This window comes from Aptenodytes forsteri, unplaced genomic scaffold (genome assembly GCF_000699145.1).
Source record: "Aptenodytes forsteri isolate BGI_AS27 unplaced genomic scaffold, ASM69914v1 Scaffold240, whole genome shotgun sequence".
NCBI classification, from domain to species: domain Eukaryota; kingdom Metazoa; phylum Chordata; class Aves; order Sphenisciformes; family Spheniscidae; genus Aptenodytes; species Aptenodytes forsteri.
Window position 1 is genome coordinate 88,459 of NW_008794855.1, and position 10,121 is coordinate 98,579.

The 10,121-nt window shown below is 37.2% G+C and overlaps 1 protein-coding gene across 3 annotated transcripts in view; it reads left to right on the top strand.

Moving 5' to 3' along the window:
- The window catches only part of CENPP (centromere protein P), a 169,426-nt gene that overhangs the window by 67,751 nt on the left and 91,554 nt on the right, over positions 1-10,121 (top strand). The window lies entirely within an intron of this gene.

Below are 10,121 nucleotides of genomic sequence, written 5' to 3' on the forward strand. Positions count from 1 at the left end.
GCCCAGCCAGTCCCTGAGCAGCGGCCCCCCCGGCCAGCTTTCCCCAGTTTATGTACTGAGCATGACGTCACATGGTATGGAATGTCCCTTTGGCCAGTTTGGCTGTGCCCCCTCCCAGCTTCTTGTGCACCTCCAGCCTTCTCAGTCAGTAGAGCATGGGAAGCTGAAAAGTCCTTGGCTAGTGTAAGCATTACTTAGCAACAACTAAAACATCGGTGAGTTATCAACTTTGTTCTCATCCTAAATCCAAAACACTGTACTAGCTACTAGAAAGGAAATTAACTCTATCCCTGCCGAAACCAGGACAATTTCCTTCAGTTACTTTCCATTTTTATCTCCATTGTGTTTGGATTTTCTTTAAATAATATTAACACTGTTTTGGGAAAGATACTTGTCCATGCACTTACATTCTACCTGACATATAAAATAAATGTAATTTGATTTATGGCAAGTAATCAAATTGAAGTGTTTCTCTACTGTTTGAATACTTTGTGAGTCACAGCTGCTTCTTGGCAGAGCTAAGACAGGGTCTCATAGTTACTTTATCCGATCACTCTGTGGCAGGAAGTCTTCTGTTTCTTCTATCATTCGCCATTCTGAGATCCTTGAAAGGCCTTATGGCTGCTTCTGGTGAGGACTTGAACATGGTTCACACCTAGAACAGCATTCAGATTAGGGGCCATTTCATTAGGGAGGATGAGGTGATCTAGGCATTAGTTACAGATCTTCCATGGTAATCAAGCAAGTGTCCTTGTTGCTATATGTCATGCTTCTGAGACCTGACTCTTGCCTTGTCCTGTCCCTTTTTGAGAGTGAAGGTAATGCCTGCTACTATTTGTAGCCAGAATATAAACATCCATAATGCTTTCTTTTAAAAAAATAAGTATACAAAAAAAATCTAACTGGATCTTAGTCAGGGGATGGCGTGAAACCAATGCTTTGAGTGATTAGAATGAACTATCAGAATTGAGCCAATAGTAGTAGCTGCCTTTAAAAATGTTAATATTCTATATGACTGCAAGACAGCTCCCCAAAACTCCCTTATTGCTGAAATCTCTAAATAAATCTGTATGTTATGAAAGCAGTCACAGAGAGATGACTGGTGTAATTGTTTAGAACTGCTAATGGGTGAACTAGATACTGGGTTTACCCACAATGGAATGTTTGAGTGGAAAGGTACTCTTTAGAAAGACAGAAAAGTTACTTTATGAAGCAATTGCACATCTAACAGATGCGTTTTCCATGCTCACATTTTCTCCTCAGGTTCCTGTGCATTCTGATTTTGGGAGGGAACTGTTAAAGCAGGAAGCATGTGTTACCCTTTCTGTTCTAAGCGCAAAGCACAAGAAGCAGCAATATGCATCTATCATACACAGGTACCGCTAAGGCAAAGCATTCCTGAAACAGGAGAAATTAAATATTGCCTTATGTATGTATGCTCCAATGGAACGTGCTCAAGGAAAACATTTCAAAGATTTTTAGTTAGCATGGTAAGAAACCTTTTATTTTTTTAATGTGCACTGTGTTTATGGCTTTATCATAAATAATGATACAAGGTTTTTATAAAGTGTAACTACTTTTTTTTCTTCCATCTATTAGATGGAAGCAGTAAGAAGAATGTTGAAGATTGGTTTTAGATCAGACTTAGTTTCTACTTTTCTGAAATAAAAGATTGTGGTTTTGACTTCTAGAAATTCAATCTGAATGCACTTTATTTATCTTTAAGCAGCAATATTAATTGTTCTAGGAAGACCTTTTCATGAAGAATTTTTTTTTTCAGTAAGAACCAAAATACCAAGGGATTATAGTACCAACACATAATTTCCTACAGATTTCACCTTGACTGTGGTCTCAAGGAGAAGAGATAGTGGCCTATTGACCTCACACTAGCTTACCCTGTTTTGTGTTTGGAAAAGTTCATTGCTATATTGTATAGGTAAATGCTAATTGTTAACTGTGTTCCTGACATGACAAATAAGGAATATTTTGCCATGTTGCTTAAGAAAGTACTTATGGGGTCTGGCTATGATAGTGGTAGATGGAGGTTTGAAGAATGTTTTCTTTTGCATAGCATCACAACAGACTTTATCTTCATATCAAATGTGCCAATTTACAGGCCCCTGTATAAGACCATAGTTTGCCAAGTAGAACATAAAGCCATTAACTTTACTACCCAATTTTGGTAGATGTTTGCATGGAACATAGCTTCTCAGAGTACTCTGATTCTTTCTTCTCAAAATTTATCATATTACATGAAGATTCTGCTGGTTGTTGTTATAGGACAGTATTACGCAGTTAGTGAATACGGGGGCAAAGTATTATACTGTTGTACTGACATTTACTTCCTACTTCTGTATTTCTGAAAGTTATTGGACTTTTTCTATGTTAGTAATTTTATAAATGGAGTTAAATAAAAGTTCTTCTTTGCCCTGTGAAATCTAGTATTTGAGGAAATAGAAAATATTGGAAATAATAATTTACAGGAGGGTAACATCTATATGAAAATCAAAAATATGCATTCCAAAAAGCAAAATAAGCATTCATGAAATTATTAATTTCTAGCTATTAAACAGTAGCTTTTTTTTGAGCAAGTAATAATTATGCTGCATCACAGTATTGCTGCTGGAGAAATGAGTAGATGGTTACTTTTTTTTTATTCCTGCAGAACACTAGCTTATTATATCACTTCCTGAATCTGAGCATCTGCTCACCAGGTTAATACATAAGTGGCTTCTTCACTTCATGCTAAAAAATTAGGCCCTATTACTGACCCATGAGTCACTTATTTGTTGTTTCAAATGTTCCTTGTTTCATCCTGTAGAATAGAAAGATAGAACGAGATAGAGCTGACAGAAGAAGAAGAATAGTATGGTGTCTGGATTTTCTTCTTGGTGGCCTAAATAGGATATAAATTTTGGTAAAATAATATCTTTTAGAATGGCAGGCCAATTTTCTTTTCCACAAATGAGAAACAAAGGAGTTAAGGTATTCTGTGAAGAGTGTTTCTTGGAAGGAAAGTATTTTCATTGGTCTTTGTATCTAAAAAGCACTTGGAAATAACACAGACTGAACAATTAAGAGGCAAGTGCATGCTTGTGTTGGTGACTTGCTCCCTCTCTGTCCCTCAAGAAATTTTACATCCTTTGGCAACCAGTCAGCTAGATGGTTTTTTCCATGCTTAACAGAGAATGTAACTCCTTAACAGTTACTGCAAATGTAATTGTGAAGAAAGCATATTTCAGTGTTGCTCCCCTTGACTCTGATAGAAACCTTTGTATAGGTGATGGGTAGTACATGCATAATGAATCTGGTGTATGAAACATACTGCATGAGATGCATAGATGGCCTCTATATATGTGGCTAGTCTAATGCATCCAGGCTTGTTAAATTTACTGCTTATGCACAGGGAATTTGTGGCAAGACTTAGCTGTGTGTGGAGATGTGTGGGATTCATGTCAAAACTGCATCCACAGTGCTGCTGTTCCAGAAATCTCATAGTCTTCAAATTTCTCCTGGACATTTGAGACAGAAAAAGTGTTCATGCATAGGGTAACCTGGCTGTATGGTATTCCCACTGCAGTCATAGCAGCATAATGGTTAAATCCAGAATTGCATTGTTCAGTTGAGTAGAACTGTTCATATTTTATATGAAAAACTGCAACAAGTCTGTCTGTTGGCAGCATGTTCTGTTGAGCTAATCTTTTGTTGGCTCACACAAGCTTTGAGAAACGTCCCAACTTGTTTCAAATATTGATTAGTTTTGAAAGTCTCTTAAATATCATGAAAGACTCTCTGTTTATTTTATACTTAATACTGTCTTCCATCTCAGCTGGTTCATTGAGTATGCAGGGTAAATCTTGCATTTATCTTAGCAGATAACTTTAGATAGTGGTATGTGATACGTGGCATTTGGAATTAGAGTCAGATTTTCATTTACTCCAGGGCTTTTCCGTATGTTTCCTATTAGCAGCTTTGTTCCCAAACCTCTAATCTCCCCAGAAAGGAAGAAAAAAACCCACAAACCCAAGAAACAATCTTAAATTCTAAACATAGAGAAGGAGGAAAAAAAATAGGCTTCAGAACATGATTTCAGTATTTTTAGTTTACCATTGCTTTTATTGTCATGCTGGTGTTAAATTCTGATCAAAATGAAATGGAAATATTAATGTTTCTTTTGTCTGTTGTGGTATACCTTAGTTTTTCTGGATAGTTAGTGCAATATTTTAACTGGGAATCTGCTCTTAAGACTGTGAAACAGTGGGTGGTGATGTTTGGTGGTATTCTTAGCATTTCCATTTGAATTTTCTTCTTTTCTTTGAACTTCATTAGGAAAAAAAAAAAGCTTGTGTTACTAATTTTTTGTTCTTGCTAATCTGTCATTAAAAAACAAACACTTGTGAAGTAGAATTTTTTTTTTTTTTTAAATCAGGGCAACATGGGAAAATACCCAGAAACTTTGAGTAATGGAGAGAACAAATTGGCATAGTTCAAACTTGGAAAGTTGAGACCTCTTGGTTTTGTTCACCTTTACTGGGCAGTCTTCTCTGAGACATTTGAAGTTTCTTCAACAGATTCCAGTGAATGCAACTACTTGTAGAATTACTAGTAGTGAATATCAAAATATTAGCTAGAAACTTAAGCTCTGAAAGATTTAACTCTCTAGATTTAACTTAAACTTGAAAAGAAATGTCATAAGATTAGTAAATGGCCAACTATGGTTGAACTAATATGGTACATAGTTTAATGTTGATAATTGCTTTCTTCGAGAGAGAGCAGAAACTGCTTCTCAGGACATAGATAAATGCTTTTTGAAATTACGTTAAATTATGTCAAAGTTTCATAACAGCGAAGTTGTATTGTATTTCATTTGCATAACCTGTTTTAGGTAGCTGGAATATTTTCCCACTTTAGCAAACCAATATGAATGGTTAAATACTGCCATATCTTAATTTATATACTTTTTTCTACTGGTCTGGTCTTAGGCATTTCCCTCACTTTTGGGAAATGCTGGTGCAGGAATGCTGATGTGAAACTTTTTGGAAGTTTCCACTATGTTTAGAATAACCAAACTTTCACTTCTTGGTTTCTTAAGGAAAGGAAGCTTTTGTCTTTGTCATTTACTTCACTCAGTATCTTTTGATCCTCATTGCCAATTATAACCAAATTTGACACAGGATAGAGGGAAATATATATGTACTTGTTACCAACTTGTGAAAAATAGCAGCTGGGCAGAGGAAAGCGCTCCAAAGAGGTACTTCAACTGAAGAAAAGACGGTTAGAAATGCTCCTTCTTAGAGTAAGCAGCCAGACGGCAAGACGAAACAGAGATGTTGACTAACCCCTTGGCATGCTTTTAGCTCTGTCACTTGGCAGCCAAACAGGTGGTAGCTGTGGAAGGCCGCTGTAGGAGAATATGCTGAGGTGTTGGTGTGAAGCAGAGACAAGCTGGAAGAACCTGAGAGTTCTAAGACTCAAATCCATAGGAACCCAGGCTTCTGTAGCTTCCTTGTTCATGGAATAACTAAGTGACAGCAACACTGGGAATGAAGAGATTGTCCTTATCCTTCTAAAGCAGCCCAGAATACTGTTAGCCTTCTTGCTGCAAGGGCATGTTGCTGGCTCATGTTCAACTTGTTGTCCACCAGGACCCCCAGGGCCTTTCCTGCAAAGCTGCTTTCCAGGTCGTCCAGCATTTACCAATGCATGGGGTTATTCCTCCCTAGGTACAAGACTTTGGACTTCCCTTTGTTGAACTGCATGAGTTCCTGTTGGCCCATTTCTCCAGCCTGTCGAGGTCCCTCAATGGCAGCATAACCCTCTGGCGTATCAGTCACTCCTTCCACTTCTGTGTCATCAGTGGCCTTGCTGAGGGTAATCTGCCCTATCATCTGGATCATTAATGAAGATGTTGAACAGAATTGGAGCCAGTATTATCCCTGGGGTACGCCACTAGTTACTGGCCTCCAACTAGAATTCACTAGATCACTACCCTCTGCTCCCTGCCGTTCCGCCAGTTTTCAATCCACCTCACTGTCTGCTCATCCAGCCCATACTTCATTGTGCTTTTATGATTTTACAACTCTTTTTTCCTAAGGTCATGCAGTGATATGCAAATAGCCGTGCTCTTTCTCTGTCCATCTGTCCTTTTCTCTTTCCTGACACTTCTGAGCATAGTGGACACTTTTAGCCAGTTTGCCAGATACACTGAATTCCTGCAGGTTTTATGTAAATTGACACCTGGGCAGAGGAAGAAGACACTATTAATACTGCAAAAAGGAAGGAAAATCAAGACTCCCTCACCTTCTTTAACTTGTTTAAGCAGCAAGAGAAAGCACCTAGATGATCTGTGAGTTTCATACACTAGTCTGCGGACAACAAAGTAGTCGATTCTGAACCCATACTTCTAACCTATGGATATATTGCTGTGAAGGAAATATAGGAAATAAAGAAGATACTGCATTGAGACTATTATCATTAAGGATATGAGGTGGAATGGGATTTTGTGATGGGAGATTGAGGATTGCATAGCATAGGTATCCTTACAAAACTGGTCTTCATTAGGCATCTTGCTTGCGGAACAAACTTGTGTCTCAAACTGAAGTGGTTTGACGTTTCAAAATTTTGTTTTTGTTTTTTTGGCTTTTCAATATGGATATGAAAGAAATCCTGTTTTATTGAATATACGTTTTGATTACATGGTATGCACTTGCCGTAGCGATGGTGCACATTAAAATCATGATTTGATAGTATCTTATATTTTTTAAACTTCCAGTGTCTTATTAAGTTTGTTGTTATTTGTCTACTAATGTTGTGTAACTTCTGTATTATTCTTTGTATTGTTGTGTTTTAAAGTACTGCATTACATAGGTTGATACTGGGGAAAGGCAGGGAGAAGACTCAAAGATGAGGTTATTTCATCCTTTGGTAAGTTAATGGTGTAGACATAGAACTCAGTCTTTAGAAGTATTCAAATAGTACTTTAGTACTCAGATAAGCTACTCTGCCTTATCAGTATTTGTGAAGTTTACTGAGCTATCACTGTGCAATAACAGTATTTGTTATTTATTCTTCAGAATTCCTTTTCCTTCTATTGGTAACAATAGGCTGCCATCCTCTGGTGAAATTTGTTAATTGTCTTCTTGTAGGGACCTGACAGATTTTCAGAAGAGAGAAGCCCATTAAAGTTTGGAAAGCTTAGACATAATAAATACTAATTTTTTTTATTAGAGGAATGTAGTTACTTGTACAAGGAATATGTAGCAAGAGAAGACTCTTAGAAGGATTTGTATCAAATCTCTTTCTCCCTCTTTCCTTTTTCCATAACATCTGTGGAGAATGTAAAGGTGGAGTTGATTTCTTGACAGTTTTTCTCCCCATTTGCTGATACTGAACTGCCTCGTTCTGTGGAAAGACTGTTGAACACCAGTGTACTATCATTAGTTAGCTATTATTCTGTGAATTTCATTGCTGTCCCTATTCAGAAATCATTGCTGAAACTGTGTAAGGTGCATTTTATATTGTAATGTCTATATGTCATTGTGACATCTACTTGGGTTTCTGTTAAAGTGTGCCAAAGATACAAGGTATGTAAATTATTAGTTATTAATACCCATAAATGCTAGCTGAAGAATGATATCTGAAAATAGTGGAGGGTCGTTGAACATGTTTTTTTCTCATAGGTGACAGACATTCTATGGATTTATGTGACACGATATATAGGAAATTACTCTTTTCTCTAAAAATGGCTCTTACAGGAGACAGAATGAACCATTTGATTCTTAGCTGCCTTAATGCAAAATTGCCAATGTAGTTTGTCACAGATAAAGTTTTTTAAACTTCAAAGCTAGCTGAATTTGCCTTGAAGATGATGAAAAGCTAAGCAGTTGATAAAATCCTTTAGAGATTATTTATTAAGTGTGAGAGTGGAGGTAGTATCTTCAAAATAGTGTTGCAGTTTCTTCTATGAATGTTACGTGTATCCATGGATGCTGACTGTAGAAAGACTTTCTCAGTCTGAATGCATGACAAAGAGGAAAGTGTGAGAGGGCAAGAGAGTTTTTAAGGCTTTGGAAGGATAAGATCAAGACTATATAGCCTTCTACCTCTTAGGACTCTGCTACATTTTTACAAAGCTTTCCCATTATATTGACTTCAACAGTGGATGTAAAATTTGGTGAAACTCTTAAGAGACTACCTGTAAAGAATTCTTAGGTTTAGAAAGTATTAACCATGCGTTCTAGGGACTAGGACTCCTCTGCTAAAGCCACGCCCCAAAAAAAGTTTCAGATGAGTTCCAAGACTGAGTACACTTTCTGGAGTCTGTATTAGGATCATTAACTAGCCTCAGCCAAAACTCCTTGCCTTAGGAGACCAAAAAGCCCAGTGGCCATTTTTCTTACCTGTGTCTGGTGGTTAGTCATAGGAACGCAGGCAGTTTGAACAAAAGCAAGAGGGATTTTATTTTTTCATGTGGCAACCTACTGACCTGTGGGCCTTTGTTATGTTTGGAAATCTTATGCAAAAAGCAGTTATTAAAATTTACTGAGAATATAGGTAATTGCTTCCAAGACCTCCTTGCTGCTGAGTAGGTTTATTAGCAGTGGGTTGGTTGAATTGGCCTGCTTTGGGGTAAAGAGGTGTAGCCTAACAAAAGGAAGCAGAAGTTGTTTGACAGATGTTCAGACCTTAGTCCATCTTCTTAAATGTCTGAGTCTTGGCAGATACAGCGTTCCTGTTGTCCATTGCATAAGCTTTGATTAGATAAGGAGTTGTTTGCTTTCTCTGTTATGTTTCCTTTTAATCCTTACCACTAAATTAGTGTAGAATAATGTATTACATTACACTGTGAGTTTATTCTTTCAGTTAAGCTGCAGAGTTTAAATCAGCTTTTCTATTTATGTTGTCATTGCTGAATTGGTATAACTAGTATAGCATGTTAAAACTAGTGATTCATATAAATGTAATGATTTTTCTGTTATTGATTCTATTCCTTTTACTAGCATCGTACTTGCTCTTTGTTGTGCTTTCAACTGAAGATTTGATTGAAGTCCACCTTTACCCCACTTACTCGAGGTGAAAACTGTTAACTTAGTGTTCTATGAAGTAGATAAAAGATTTGGAAATTTTGCTTCCATTTTTCATTCTTAACCTTCTTTAGGATTGAACTTCTTTTTGCTGTTATGTTGCTACTTGACCACCCTTTCCACTGGAAGTCTCTCAAATCTTTTTTGGCTCTTGATTACCCTCTGGTTATCTACAAATTTTCCTCCCTCATCCTTTATTTGCCTTTCCTCTCTCTTTTCGATAGTAAACTTTATAAGCAGTGAACCTTTTGTGGAGCATTAAGGAATTCAGCTTTTTAGCTGTTACTAGATAAGAAAGGGCATTTATTTCAAATCTTCACTTTCTTCTTGGACAGTTAGTTGTTATTGACAATGCTTTGTTTTTCTGGTATGGGGTTATGAGCTGCTTATGGTAGTATAAGGCAGGGTAGCCTATCATTAAGAGAAGGTTGGTATTTCCCGGAGGGCATGAATGTGCTCTTGGGCTGTTACCATGGAGTAGTAGGTGCTCCTGCTTGAGTATGAATGTAAAGATTTTGTGTGATGATGATTTACTCCAGGGTAAATGACTAGTCTGTGTGGCGTGTAATTCTTTATGTTACTATGCTGTTTCATTCTCAGTTACTTATTTCTGCCCTTACTCTTTTCAACGTTCTTCACTGCTCCATATAAATCTTACAGAGGTGGCTTAAAGAGTTGGCTGTTTCCCTCTGTAGCCTTGTCAGATTTGTTACTGTTGGATTTATTTAAAGTGCAACATAGAGAGAGGCTCAGACTGTGTCTTCACTGGGAATGCAGTTGCAGTAAAAGCTGGTATGCATTCCCTGTATGAACTGTACATCAATAGTTCTTGTCTTTCCTGTGAGTGTGGTAACTAATTCCCTAGTGGAAAAATCTACTGAAGTATTGCCTTTTTTTCTATATATACATCAGGCTTGTCTTCTAACTTCGGTTTATGTTTAGCGATCATAGCTCTTCATGCATGATGACATAGCTATGGCTAAAGAAGTCCATGATATAAACTAGACCAACTGATGAAGAATATACTCATTAACTACT